At 37.1% G+C, this 15,833-nt stretch overlaps 1 protein-coding gene across 9 annotated transcripts in view; it reads right to left on the bottom strand.

Annotated features, from left to right (window-relative positions):
• LOC100449428 (protein CASC2) overlaps positions 1-15,833 on the bottom strand; it is a 162,750-nt gene that overhangs the window by 133,232 nt on the left and 13,685 nt on the right. Inside the window, exon 5 of one of the 9 annotated variants that reach the window (XR_008510660.2) lies at positions 12,836-12,920. The exons of 7 other annotated variants lie outside the window; for them this stretch is intronic. The gene's annotated coding sequence lies outside the window, so the exon portion shown is untranslated. Of the gene's footprint in view, positions 1-11,680; positions 12,921-15,833 lie in introns of those variants that run through there. One more of the 9 variants, XR_008510659.2, reaches the window with a different exon arrangement.

Below are 15,833 nucleotides of genomic sequence, written 5' to 3'. Positions count from 1 at the left end.
AAAAAGACAAATACTGCATGATTCCACTCATGTGAAGTACCTAGAGGAGTCAAATTCATGGAGACAGAAAGCAAAATGGTGGTTGCCAGGGGCTAGGGATGCAGGGGAATGTGGAATTTTTTTTTAATGGGTACAGAGTTTTAGAGTTGTAAGATGAAGAGTTCTGGAGAATGGTTGTACAACAGTGTGAGTGTGCTTAACACTACTGAACACTACTACACTTAAAAATGGTTCATATGGGCCGGGCACAATGGCTCACGCCTGTAATTCCAGCACTTTGGGAGGCCGAGGCAGGATCACCTGAGGTCAGGAGTTCAAGACCAGCCCGGTCAACATGGTGAAACACGTCTCTACTAAAAATACAAAAATTAGCCAGGTGTGGTGGCATGTGCCTGTAGTCCCAGGTACTCGGGCAGGTGAAGCAGGAGAAGTGCTTGAGCCCGGGAGGTGGAGGTTGCAGTGAACCAAGATGATGCCAATGCACTCCAGTCTGGGTGATAAAGCCAGACTCCATCTCAAAAAAAAAAAAAAAGCTTAATATGGTAAAACTTATGTGGCATGTAGTTTATCACAATTACAGTAATTTAAAAAATCAAAAAGTTTGGTAACAACAAGTATTGATGAGGATATGTAGAAATTAGAACTCTCTCATACATTGCTGGTGGGAAGGTAAAATAGTGCAGCCACTTTGAAAAATAGTTCAGTCATTCCTTAAATGATTAGATGTAGAGTCATCATATGACCTAGCAATTCCACTACTAGGTATACACCCAAGAGAAATGAACACATGTGTTCATGTAGAAACTTACACATGAATGTTTATAACAGTATTATTCAGAATATTCAAAAGGTGGAAACAACCCAAATGCTTGTCAATAGGCAAATGGACAAACAAAATGTGGCATATAATGGAATATTATTTGGCTCTAAAAACTCATGAACAAACTTCTGGTTTCCGGTTCTAACAAGAACCTGATTCCCAGGTTCTAACAGTGGAGATCGAGAAAAAACCCCCTCATGCTTCTGGCAGGGGGAGGAGAAAAGGAACTATTTTGGAGTATGCAGAGCACTCTGTTTTTCTTAATAAGACCTGCCCTGAAAAGAAACTATTTTACCAGAGCCTAACCAACCTAGATGTAAAGAAATGCTCAACTCCAGCCCCCTCTATGGCACCTACGGCGGTGGAAGTTTGGCAGGGTTACTGGGAAGCATTTGTGAAGTTCACAACCCAGGGACCCAGGCTCACTAAAAGACCAATGCTGAATCATACATGGTACTATATAATGTTTTATCTCCCCTCTACACCATATTATCACATTACTAAAGGCCTATTTACTGCAGTTCCTTGTACCCAGTACATTACCTCTCGCTTTCAAAAATTGCAAGGCATACTAAAAGGCAAAAAAAAAACAAAAACATAGTTTGAAGAGAAAGAGCAAACATCAAAACCAGACTCAAATATGGCAAGAATGTCAGAATTATCAGCCTGGAAATTTAAGACAATTATGATTAATATACTAAGGGCTCTAATGGAAAAAGCAGACAACACACAAGAATATGTGGATAACGTAATCAGAGAGACGGAAGTTCTAGGAAAGAATAAAAAAGAAACGATACAGAGCAAAACACCGTGACAGAAGTGAAGACTGCTTTTGATGGGCTCATTAGTAGACCGGACATGGCTAAGCAGAGTCTCTGAGCTTGAGGATGTGTCAACAGAAACTTTCAAAATTGAAGAGCAAAGGCAAAGAAGACTGAAAAAAATGGAATAGAATATCAAAGGATGGTAGGACAACTATCAATGTAACATGTGCATGATGTGCATGATGTGCATGACAGGAATAGCAGAAGGAGAAGAAAGGAAGGAATGGAAGAAATATTTGAGGCAATAATGACTGTGAATTTCCTTGAATTAATGTCGGACGCCAAACTACAGACCCAGGGAGTTCCAAGTACACCAGGCAGAATACATGCCAAAAAGAATACACCTAGGCTTATCATATTGAAACTGCAGAAAACCACAGATAAATAAATCTTAAAAGGAGCCAGAATAAAAATGAAGTATTGATATGTGCTACAACATAGATGAACCTTGAAAACGCACTTAGTGAAATAAGTTAGTTACACAAGACCACATATTATATGACTTCATTCATTTGAAGGTCCAGAGCAGGAAAGTTTATAGAGACAGAAAGTAGATTAGTGGTGACTTACGGCTGGGGGGAGAAAGATGCAGTGATAGGGGAAAGGTAGCTATAGGGTATAGGATTTCTTTTTGAGGTGAAAATGTTCTAAACTGACAGTAGTGATGGTAGCATATATCTGTGAATATACTAACAACCACTAAATTGTATATTTCAAATGGATGAATTGTATGGTAAGAGAACTATATATCAAAAAGGCTATTAAGTTTTTTAATGTGAAAGTAGTTGGTCTCAGAGTTCACATTGCCTAGTTCTTTGTTTACTCACAGAGACCTGTAACTCTTACCCAGTTTGAACCCTTGCTTGAATTTTGCGTTTCTTTGACTTTTAGGATGTGTCGAATTCTAAAGACCTTTGGCTCCGATGAAGGCCTTAGATTTGCAAATGTATTTTCTATCTGACCTGATGAAATCTTGCATTCTTTTATAGTCTTAGGACCATCCAGCCCTTAGGGATATTTAAAATGATATCCAAAGAATTCTGGAGACCTCTTCTAGCTTGTCATCACCATACGCAAGACCTTTCTACTGCCAATTGTGACATTGGTGACAGTATGACTATTCCTAGCATGTTTTTCTATGGCTGAATAATTTATAAATAATAAAAAGTCTCTGAATCACCAATTTACCAAATTTATAAAATTTACTAAAATTACTTGAAATTTGATGATTTTGCCTAGCATAAAGTTTATGTAAATTAATCACGGGGATGGTGATTTATCAGAGATGTTTTTTATAGCTTAACAGGAGAGTTAAATTTGTCAAAAGCTAGAGATCATAAAACTATTCAGTCTTATGAATAATATTTAATGTTCAGAAAAGGAACCAAAATTTTCAGCAATTCATAATAAATCAGTACACAGATACAGGTAACTGCAGGATTTATGACTTTTAATTTACATAGGAATTTTGTAGTTCATACTGTTATGAACTGAACTGTGTCTCCTCCAAATTTGTACATTGACGCTCCAATCCCCAAGGTGACTGTATTTGAAGATTGGGCCTTTAAGAAGGTAATTAAGGTTAGATGAGCTCAAAAGGATGGGGGGCTCTAATTTACTAGAACTGGTATCCTTACAAGGTGTTGAAGACACATCAGAAATGCTCACACAGAGAGGAAAGACCATGTAAGGAGACAGAGAAAGCAGACCATTCACAAGGCTGCATGGGAGGTGTCACCAGGAACCAACCCTGCTGGCACCTTGAACTTGGACTTCCAGCCTACAGGAACTATAAGAAAATAAATTGTTGTTTGAGTCACCCAGTCTGTAGTATTCTCTTATGGCATCCTAAGCAGACTAATACACTACCAATTTTTCAAAACGATTTTGATGCCATTTTCTATTTCAACAGACAAAGAGTCTGTTGAAAATGCTAAAGAAGCATTTTTTAAGATTATTTCACCAATTTCCCAAGTGGTATAGCAACTTCAACTTATTGTTTTTAATAAGTTAGAGGCCAGAATTTAATTTGCAATATGGTAGCTCCTGTATCTTTCTAGTTATTTTACATTTGTGTCTTTATTCACCTTATTGCATTCCTCAGGGATTTGCAACAATTTTACTCTTTCTTGCATAATTCTTTATGGCTAATGCATTTCAAATTTGAAGTTCTATTTACAATAGGTACGGTAATCCCTTCTCAGAATCTTCACTTCACTGCTGCATGTAGAACATGCTATCAAGAAGACATAGCCCCTGTTAGAAAGCAAGATTTCAGCAAATTGTGTGGCTGAACTGTTCAATAGTTATCAAAGTGTTGGTTTTAGTTCAGCTTTAGTTCTGCTGTATTCTTTTCACTCTAGTCATTTGTAGTGGACTTGTCAGTTCAGTAAAATGTTAAGTTCATGTGCATTTAATATTTGAGACATTGGGCACTTCTCAAATGTTTAAAATGTGTACAAATGTTCATATTGAATTGGGTTGATTAATTGGTAAATTAAGAAAAGTGCAGAAGGCTGGACTAAAAATATGTTGGAAAAAAACCCATCCCATTGTTTATATATCATAAGACATTCAATACAATTATATTTGTAGTTGAAAATATTTACTTTAAAATTTTTGATTTCCCAAAGTGAGAGTATGATAAAACCTGTGATAGTCTAGCTTGGCTAACCACTGGGCTGCAGAAAACTAAAGCTCAATGAAAGCTCCGAGAAAAGAGTCCCTATGAGTGTTGCAACTATCTCATGCATCATGGTTACTGATTATATTAGACAACATTAATGGAAGCAATGTGATTTTCAGCAAATTACTCATTCAACAAATGGATTTTCCAGCAAGTTGATTTTCTCCTCTCCCTTTTTGAATATATGTGTGCCACAAATATGCATCCATACAGAAGTTTTAGCAGTAAGGTAAATGCATTCAGGAACTGAGTTTTTTACAACGTGTTATTTCCATAGTTGAAACAGAGGAAACAGCCTCTCTATCAACTAAGATGATACATTTGCCATCTGAAGAGACAACTATCAAGTTTGCAAAGTTTTTAAGCTTAACTGAGGTTACTAGTGACAAATTTAATCTCATTGGAAACCTTTTTGGTGTTCTATCCTAACTAGAAAGATGGCTTTATTCAGCTGGACATTTTAAAGCACTTAGGAAAACAGCTACTTGACATTTAACATTTTTCCCTCTTGAAAACAAATTTATCTTTATAAGAGTTTGAAGTGATAAATATACTGAATGTAAATGAATACTTCACATGGTTATCCACCCTGCTCCATTAATGTGTAATAAATAGATGTTTTAAATATTTGCTCCTAAAGGTCTCTTCTTGAACTTAAGCGTAAGTTATCTAAACAGATGAAAAAAGATTTATAGTTATGAAGAGGCCTATATGTCAAGGAAAGTTTTATGATATGTTCTATAATAAATTAGCAATAAATGGATACAGGTGACTGTGGAATTTATGACCTTTAATGCTTTAATACTGCACTAAAGAAAAACTAATTATTAAGGTCCTAAAGGGTAATAAAAGAATACCATATACAAATTGTCAAATTAAGGCATTAGTGCTAGGTATTTGAGGTAGGTGCTTTTTATTGTGGCTCAGCTGGAGAGGTAGATGCAAATAAATGCAAGAAAACTCAATGCTATTGAGTAGTAGAAAAGCAACAACAGTCAGGTTTTCCAGCTGAAATTAAAGGATTCCTTCTCCATTTTTTTTTCTGCTGCTTAAAAATAATCATTCAGCACTTTAGTGAAGTGCTATTTTTACTGCAAAAAAAGAATAATTTTATTAGATTCTCACTTTGCATTTGAGTATTTTCTCCCAAGTGCCCATGAAGATGCTTGAATACAAGAGGTCCCAGCAAAAGTTATCTGACAAAAAAATCAAATTTAAGTTACTTACAGGTTTTAGAACTGTCCTTTCTGTAAGAAATTGCAATTAAAGCACTAGTTGTAGTGAGGCATCTCCACTTTCATCTTTAGTTTTTCATAAGAAAAAAAAAGAACTCACCCGTTTATTCCTAATTTGAACCTCACCAGGAGGTAGATGAGTTTATTTCCTAGAGGGAAGAGGCTATTGTGAAAGTCAGCCTCTGAAGTGATCTTCCAGTATCCAGTCTTTCACCCTTCTAATCCATTCTCCACACTAACTCCAGAATAGTCTTTATTGTCTTTATTTTTAGGGGAAAAATGTGATTATATCACATCCCTACTTAAAATCTTTTGATGGCCTCCAGCTGCTTAGCCCCAACTCCTTGGCAAGGCGTTTGTTGCCCTTTGTGATCCAGCTCCCACCTATCTCTCCAGCCACGTTCCCTCCCGTAACCCTCTGTTCTGATGCAGACCACTGGCCATGCTTGCAGGGCACGCTCCTGACTCCCGGTGTTTATAGCCTTTGTTTCTGCTGCTTAAACGCCCTTTCTCCTGATTCTCCCTTTTCTTCCAAGGAACAGCTCAGATGTCACTTCATGTGTAAAAATTGTCCTGTCGCAATCGGTTGCTTTCTCAATGCTTCTGTAGCACTGCATCCCTTTCCTTACATGTGGTTCACTGTGTAGGTCTCTGTCTTGTTACTCAATTGAAAATCGTGGATGGCAGGGATTTCATTTTCCATCTTTTCATTTCTAGCTTCTAAGTTTATAGAGACATAATAGTGCCCAGTAAAGGTTTATTGGATAAAAAAGCTGGGGAAAGGGTATTAAAAGGGGGAAAGGTAATGGGAGATGGACTGTGAGCCCGAGAGATGGGTTGGTAAACTTTTCTTCCTCTTAGGTGGCCAGGCAGTCAGCACCATCACCAGAATCTTCAAACGTTACAGTGGCTCTCTGTGGCTCAAAGCCTGTCTTCCATCTCTCAGAAAATCCCGTCCACCACCTTCTGAGTTTAAATGAATATGTTTACGATGACTCTATTCAAATAAAATAAATGATGTAAAACGTAGAATGTAAAGAGGTACCTCAGCGAGTTTCTCTGTGGTGATGCAACAGCTCTGTATCAAACAATGATGATGGCTACATGAATCTGTCCACCTGGTTCTCTCCCACCCACTACTAGTCACATGCAAAAGACAGGAAGCTTTCCAACAGTTGGATATGCAACAAGCAGATCTTATCTACGGTGGTTTAAAGAGGATAATTGTATCGAGTGAAAGGTTAGACTAGTTCAGTGATTTTTAAAACAAATAGACTCTGCTAGTATAATACGAAGATTTCAGATGTCTGCTGCAAAATTAGAAGAGGACAACAGAGTAAACTAGTCATTTTAAAGTTGATCTATCAATTTTAAGAAAAGATCAATCTTTCATCCTGACATTATGTCCTCCGAATTTTGTTTGTGCACGTTGAACTTCATTTATAAACCCTATTTTTGTTTTGCACTGCATTTTATGAAATAATGATGATAGTAAATGATTGTCTAAATTTACTTAGCAACATTTAAAACTGGCAATTCTAAGACCCCTCCCCATTTTTTCTTATAATTCCACCAATTTCTGAAATCCAAAATCCATATTAAAGCATATTAACTATGCTTTAAAAATTCTAATAATTTTTCATTCACTTAGTCATCTATCCAGGGCCTATTATTTGCAAAGCACAGTCCTCAGCAGTATGGGATTCTGCCTTCTAATAATAGAAGATAAGACAGGTACAGAATATGAAGCAAAGCAGAAAGTGAAAAGTGCTGTGTGAAGTTTGGAAAATGAGCTGGAAATTTATTCAGATACCTGCAAACATGGGTAAAGCGGGAAATGGTGAGGACCAAGATGTCAAGTGGCATGGGAGTCACTGGCTAGACCTTTCTATAGAAAAGAAGCCTCATATCAAAACTGACAAGAATGGAGGCTGGGAAAAGGCAATGATTATTAAGCTTGAAATAAACATGCACTATACTCAAGCAACTGTAAAGGGACACAGCCAGGAACCAGAATACATGTCTCAGGGGAGTCTGCAGAGCATGAAGGAAATAAAGTCATTTATCTTTGAGCAGTTTAGCAATCAAACTTTTTACCATGCTGAATCTGAAAAACTACTGAGTCTGACCAAATCATTATTTGATAATACATTTTTTAAAGCTGAATCCTTAGTCAATACCCTAAAAAAAAAGCAGTACCTCATTGTATGGATTACATAAACGATGAGCAAAAGGAAAAAGTGAAGAAAGGGAAAGAAGGACAATGTGAAATAAAAGACAATCACAGAAGTGACCACAGCAAATAGGGTGAAGGCAGAGAAAGGATGGTGATGGAAGACTCAGAAATTCCTCCTGAACAGAAGGTTTTGTTTTCTCGCTTTATATATATATATATATATATACACATACGTATTTATTATACTTTAAGTTCTAGGGTACACGTGCACAACGTGCAGGTTTGTTACATATTATCCCTCCCCCCACCCCCACCCCACAACAGGCCCCGGTGTGTGATGTTCCCCTTCCTGTGTCCAAGTGTTCTCATTGTTCAATTCCCACCTATGAGTGAGAACATGCGGTGTTTGTTTTTTGTCCTTGTGATAGTTTGCTAAGAATGATGCTTTCCAGGTTCATCCATGTCCCTACAAAGGACATGAACTCATCATTTTTTATGGCTGCACAGTATTCCATGGTGTATATGTGCCACATTTTCTTAATCCAGTCTATCATTGTTCGACATTTGGGTTGGTTCCAAGTCTTTGCTATTGTGAGTAGTGCAGCAGTAAACATATGTGTGCATGTGTCTTTATAGCAGCATGATTTATATTCCAGTAATGGGATGGCTGGGTTAAATGGTATTTCTAGTTCTAGATCCCTGAGGAATCGCCACACCATCTTCCACAATGGTTGAACTAGTTTACAGTCCTACCAACAGTGTAAAAGTGTTCCTATTTCTCCACATCCTCTCCAGCACTTGTTGTTTCCTGACTTTTTAATGATCGCCATTCTAACTGGTGTGAGATGATATCTCATTGTGGTTTTGATTTGCATTTCTCTGATGGCCAGTGATGATGAGCATTTTTTCGTGTGTCTGTTGGCTGCATAAATGTCTTCTTTTGAGAAGTGTCTGTTCATATCCTTCACCCACTTGTTGATGGGGTTGTTTTTTTCTTGTAAATTTGTTTGAGTTCTTTGTAGATTCTCGATATTAGCCCTTTGTCAGATGAGCAGATTGCAAAAATTTTCTCCCATTCTGTAGGTTGCCTGTTCACTCTGATGGTAGTTTCTCTTGCTGTGCAGAAGCTCTTTAGTTTAATTAGATCCCATTTGTCAATTTTCGCTTTTGCTGACATTGCTTTTGGTGTTTTAGACATGAAGTCCTTGCCCATGCCTATGTCCTGAATGGTATTGCCTAGGTTTTCTTCTAGGGTTTTTATGGTTTTATGTCTAACATTTAAGTCTTTAATCCATCTTGAATTAATTTTTGCATAAGGTGTAAGGAAGGGATCCAGTTTCAGCTTTCTACATATGGCTAGCCAGTTTTCCCAGCACCATTTGTTAAATAGGGAATCCTTTCCCCATTTCTTGTTTTTGTCTTTCTTCACAGAACTGGAAAAACTACTTTAAAGTTCATATGGAACCAAAAAAGAGCCCGCATTGCCAAGTCAATCCTAAGCCAAAAGAACAAAGCCGGAGGCATCATGCTACCTGACTTCAAACTATACTACAAGGCTACAGTAACCAAAACAGCATGGTACTGGTACCAAAACAGAGATATAGACCAATGGAACAGAACAGAGCCCTCAGAAATAATATCACACACCTACAACTATCTGATCTTTGTTTTCTCACTTTTTAAAGTCACTTAGATCTACATTTACGAAACATACAAGTAATTGTGCATTTAAAAGCTCTAGAGTAGATGCTGTATTTGTTTCAGTGTCTGCACAGGTAAAATACCAATAACCAGACTCATAATTAATTATGCTAGGTGTTTCATGCAATATAGTTCCAGGAGTTTTAAAGCTTGATCTAATAGTTTTCCCCAGTTTCTAATGATTTTCTCTATTACAGTAATAATATAAAAGCAAAATATTGAGACTACATTTTAAGAGCTAGAAAAACATAAGCATTTTCTGTATCATATAGTATTATATGTATTACTCCATAGCACATTTTTCTAACATGATTATTTATAGTGCCAAAGAACTAATAATTCAATCTCTAGTCCTTACTATTTTTGTTCCTAATGATGTCTATGTATATTTCAAATGTGGGTGCTACATTAGTTATCTATTGCTGTGTAACAAACTACTGCAGACTTAGCAGCTAAAACAACACACATTTACTACCTTAAAGCATCTGTGGTTCAGGGGTCTGTGCATAGCTTATGTGGGTCCTCTGTTAAAAGTTTCACAAGGCTACAATCAAGGTATTGGCTAAGCTGCATTCTTATCTGGAGATCCGACCGAGGAAAAATCTGCTTCCAAGCTCCTTCAGATTGTTGGCAAAATTCATCCCCTTGTGGTTGCAGGACTGAGGCCCTCAGGTTGTAGAGGCCACCCACTGTTCCCTACCACATGGACCTCTCCATGGGCAGCTCATAACATGCCAGCTTATTTCTTCATGAGCAGCATGAGAGTGAGAGCTAGCAAGTTGGAGCCTTATATAATGTGATGTAATCATGGGAGTGACAGCCCATCACCATTGCTGTGTCCTAATGGTTAGAAACAAGTCATAGGACCTGCCCACACTCAAAGGGAGGGCGTTATACAAGGGAGTGGACACCAAAAAGCAGAGTTCATTGGGGGTCACTTTAGGGTCTGTGTGCCACAGGTGCTAAAGTAAACTTTTCATATTTGGGGTACCTTTTCACATGCCAAAAATAGACATAATTTCCTCTGAATATATGAAGATAAAACTTAGACATAATTTTGGGCAAGCACAGTGGCTTATGCCTATAATTGGAGCACTTTGGGAAGCTGAGGTGTGAGGATCACTTGAGGCTAGGAGTTTGAGAGCAGCCTGGGCAACATAGTGAGACCTCATCTCTACTAAAAACACAAAAATTAGCCAGCATGGTGGTGTGTGTTTGTAGTCCCAGCTACTCTGGAGGCTGAGGTGGGAGGATGGCTTGAGCCCAGGAGTTCAAGGTTAAAGTGAGTTGTGATGGCACCACCGCACTCCAGCCTAGGTGACAGAGTGAGACCCTATCTCTAAAAAAAAACAGAAAGATATAATTTAAGAGATGAAGGTGATAATGCGAAATAGCATTCTAAAGGGAGGGAAACATTTAAAATAAAGAGAAAAAAGTTATAAGGTACTTTTTGTCAACTCAGAATAAAATAAATAAAATTCAAGCTTATGTTTTAAAATTATTTAAATAATAATTAATGTGGAACTGAATAAATAAGTAAAATGAAAACTAATTAAATAATTTGTGAACTGAACGAATAGTTAGCTAGCTGCTTTCTTGAAATTTTAAGTGCTAGCAATGTTGTTACATGCTAAAACAGGATTCAGAAATAAAGCTCAAAAAAAAAGCAACAGACTGGAAGAAAATATTTGCCACATATTTAACAGAGACTTAATATCCAAAATACATAGAAAGTGTCAACAAGTCACTAAAGAAAAAACAAACAACCCCAAAGAAAAATGTACAAAAAATGGAATAGGCAATTCAGGAAAAAACATAATTAGTAAATAAAGAAATAAACACACAATTGACCATATAATTAAGTAAATAAATATTAGAAAAATAATGAAATATAAATGTCCACTCCCACAGCTGGAAAGATAAAACAAAAATGTTTATAATATCAGGAGCTTTCAAGGATGTGAGAAAATAGGTATGCTTATATATTTAATGAAAAGATAAATAAGCTTTTTGGAAGGCAATTTAGTAAAACCTATAACACTTTTAAAAGGCTTACTATTTGACTCAGCAATTCCATTTCTGGGAAGCTATCCCAGAGAAACACTGTCACTTTTTTAAAAGTAATATACAAGAATATTCATTGTAGCACTTTTATAACAGTGAAACCCTGAAAATAAATGTAGTAAAATAGGAAACTGAAATATGATATAACCATGCTATGAAATTCTATGTAGCCACTTTAAAAAAAAGAAAAAGGTGACATGTTTAAAAAGAGCTCATGGCATATTGAGTGAAAAACAGGCTGAAGCGCAACAGATAAATTATGATCTTATTTATGTAAACAATATATGTACAGGTTTGTAAACATATGCGTGAAATCCACAGAAAAGACTGAAAGAATGCACATCCAACTCTTGACCATCATTTCTTTGGCAAGACATAGGAGGGAGTCAGAGAGACTGTCATGCTGTGTGTGTGTGACTTGATTTGTTTGGCTCATGTGAGCTGAGAATGCACAATGAGAATAGAAATAAATGAAGCGGTATCATCTTTGTCTTTGCCACTCTAAATGGAAAAAGCAGTTGAATAACAAAAAAATTAACAAATATTTTTAAAAAATCAACCACCTAAATTACTTTGTGCCCTTCCTTTCCACTAACTAACTGAGCTAATTTTCTGGCTTATGATAAATGTAAAAAAAGATTCAAAATTAACAAGAAACTTCTCTCTCTCTCTCTCTCTATCTATCTATCAATCATCAATCTAACAATTCTCTAACCCTGCTATTTATACACCCTATTTGTTCTTGATAGTTTATACTAGTTCATTCTGGTCCTAAAATGTTTACCTTTTCCCTCTCCGAAGGTTTATTTTCCAAAATTCATGACATAACAAGAAATAGAAGGCCTGCGTCAATATAGCTGAGGATTTTAGCATCATCTGGAAAACCTTTCTAGCCTATGTTCAGCTTCGCCATATAAAAGCTGCCAGTAGCTCTATTTTCTTAGCAAAATGATAACAAGCTGTAAAGGGTTTACCACACAATTCTGATTTATTTTATCACAGTGAAGGACTTTTTAATGCTATCTTGTGTCACTTTTTGCTGATATGAGTGTTACAGTAGTCAGTGCATTTTATTATAATACAAGTTTTATGGAGAGCAGCAAATATCTTTTTTTTTTTAAAAAAAAAGGTTAATCATACTTCTTTTACATCAAAAAAGCAAACAAAAGAGCTTAAAAATTAAACCAAAAATTAAAAGCATATGGTATGGGGTCTTTGCATTGGATTGGGTAAATGTATATATAAATTATACTTCGACCTGAAGGGTCTCCTTGCCCATTTTTATTTTATGATTACCTCAAGTCAATGTGGTGCTGTGTAAAAGCTCACCTATGCTGTAGTCATTCCATAAACTCCATGAAATAAAACACATCTTTCTGGCTCAATGAAGTTCAGAAAGCTTGGGTCTTCACTCCTATAAATGTATCATATTGCATTTACTGGCTAATAAAGTCTCCAAGAACAAGATTGCCATTCTTTTCACAACTTGATCCTTTACAAATTTACAAATGTAATGCTTTAACCTACTTGAACTCAACTCTGGCTTATGGAGGAAGATGGAACCAAGGGAGGGTGTCTGTTCCCAGTTAGCAGGGCTCCAGCAGCCAGACCAGGAGGGGCAGCCTCATGCCTGAGGGGTGTGCCTGGCCTCTGATAGAGGTTTGTGTAGCTTGAGTTAATGAGGTTAATGAACCAAGGTCAAAACAAGAAGACAAAAGGAGAAAGTGGGCACTGAGAAGGCACAAAACCGGGACCTGGTACCAGAAGGCTAGGTCACGAGGTAAGGGCGAGATCTGTTATCAGGCTAGAAGCCAACTCCCTGAAAACCAAACAGAGATAAGAGCTGAAGGACAGGTAACATTCTTTAGACACTAGGTGTTCGTTCTTTCTTAGGCATCAAATGGTTAGAGGAAATTTCTCTGCAGAGCTTCTGTATTTAAACATTCTTAGCCATCCCACCTGAGGAGGTTGTGATAGTCAAGTGGCCTAGAGGTTCTGCAATAACAAGTTCTTGCTCATTCAAAGCCCATTCAGGGAAATTCATTTTAATTTATTTCCTTAAAGGATATAGTTTAGACATAGAAGCTCCAAAGGTAGTATAAATATGTAAGGAAAAACTACAACAACATTGGAGGCAGTAACTTGAATGTGACCTTGAATAAAAGAAGTTTTTTTAATCAAACGATAAAATGTTTTGCCTACACAACTCAGAGCATTCTGAACTAGGAAAAGCAAAATAAGTTTGTGTAGGAAGGAGCGGGTGGGTGGAGAAAAGAAAGACTAAAGAAAAGAGAAGACTTAAGAGGTAGTGGGGAGGAGGGGTGAAGGGTCCCCTCTGAGCAGCAGGGCTACACACTTCACTCACAAGGTAGAAGAATCTATTCCCATTGCAGGCTCAAAGGTTTGAAAATTATCCTTGTGCAAAGCTGGATATTTTCTGAATGTCCTGGATGTTTGACATTGAGTCTATTAACTTGGTCAAATGGATAAAGTTGTTTGCTAAATAATTCAGAGAATCGCTTTAGTTTCAGTGACAACCACAAAAATACCAAGCGTACATGATCTAGGTAATTTCAAATCAAGGCATTTGTGCCTAGAGTAATTGCCTCGTTTTCCATTTCACTCTGCTAGTTGATCTGCACTGGAAGCATAGAACAGATGGCTTTTCAAGTCTGAAATGTGTATACCCCTTTTGTATCGATGTATTTACCAGGGACAACACACCGACTACTAGTGGTTAGAGCCACCTCTACCTGCTTCTCTGCCTTCCCAAAGAAAACACAGACCATGATCCCCACCCCACTGGTGACAGTAGAGTCTGTCACTGTTTCCCGAATCGTCTAAACCACTGAAAGCACTCAGTGACCACTGGCCACCTGTGCTCAGTTCCGCCATCTTAAAACAATTTAGAATCTTATTGAAAGCAAATCATTTTAATCAAAATGGTGGTAGCTCTGGCTCTCCTTAGATGAATGTGGGAACCTAAGGAAATAACATCGTGTAAGGTCCCCACTTGCTAACATTTTTATCCAACTGAAAAATCAAATTACATGACCCTTTGTGGTAGCGCTAAAGAATAAGAGAAGGGCGGTCTGAAGGTGGCCTGTGGAGGTCAGGAAGGTTATAGAGAACATTCTCAGGAAAGCAAATGCCCTCCACTTTTCTCCACTTCTATTCCATACCCTGTGATATAAGAGATGAATTTTTTTTTTAAATAAAAACATATATGAGGACAACCTCCACTATTTCCTGAGTTGCTGTCTTTGTTTTTACAGGTCAGGGGATTGAAACAACCATCTTTAACACATAGAACTGAAATGCCAGTTGCTCTGTTTCTGTAGTCTTATCTTTATTTCTGATGCAGTTGAGACACCACTATATACATACACACACACACACACACACACACACACACACATAAACATGAAAATAAGAGAAAAACTTCGCAGTGTAAAATGTGCTTGCAGTGGTAATATGCTTGCCTGAACATTTTGTGAAATATTTGCTTATTCCTCACAACAAATATTTGGCAGAGCAACTGTACCTTAAATAGTAGCTAAAATTCTGTAGTGGAGACATTGTTACTGGAGGACTGGCAAACATTCAGTCCAGTTAAATGGAGTATTTGGGCCTCTACTCTGTACTTAGCATTTCTAAGTGCTGGGAGATACAAAAGAAGTGTAAGAAGCACTTCTAGCTTTTCTCAATATTTTTGAAAAGAAGAGACAAAGAACTATGGAAGAGAGTATGTAATTAAATACCAACACGCTTCATGCCAAGGGCATGTTTTTGTTTTAAGCCCTTAACGAAAAAATAAATTGTATCAAAGCTCTGCTAAGAAAAAAGGTTAAGTTTTCCTTGGAGTAGCGGGTATGGGGGAAGATGAGAAGGGAAGACTTTAAAGTTAGATCATATCAACACAGGTAATCAATGGGGCAGCAAATATCTCATCCAGATTATCCTTACACAGAGCTGAGTTTGAATTCTGACTCCTCCAGTCATTCATTTTGTGATCTTGGACAATTTTTTAAACTTATTTGAGCTTCCAATTCCAAATAAAGGTAATAATGTAATTTATTTATCTCAAAGCCTAAGTGAAGTGGGGGTATAAATGTAAAAGAGCTTTATTTTTGTCCAATCACCACTTTTAGCATTGATTTGCACAAATCTGCCGTTCTCATTTGAGAGCTAAAACTCATATAATTTCTTGTCCCCGTGTTAAAACAGTACTGAGATCAGGAATAATTCTCTCTCCCTGTGTTCAACAACACTGAGACCAAGTAAAATAACATGGCTGCTTGATCCAGAAAAGAGCTGTTCTGAAAGA

Source organism: Pongo abelii, chromosome 8 (genome assembly GCF_028885655.2).
Source record: "Pongo abelii isolate AG06213 chromosome 8, NHGRI_mPonAbe1-v2.0_pri, whole genome shotgun sequence".
Classification (NCBI taxonomy): Eukaryota; Metazoa; Chordata; class Mammalia; order Primates; family Hominidae; genus Pongo; species Pongo abelii.
Note: the sequence above shows the minus strand (reverse complement) of the source record. Positions and strands in the feature narration are given on the sequence as shown.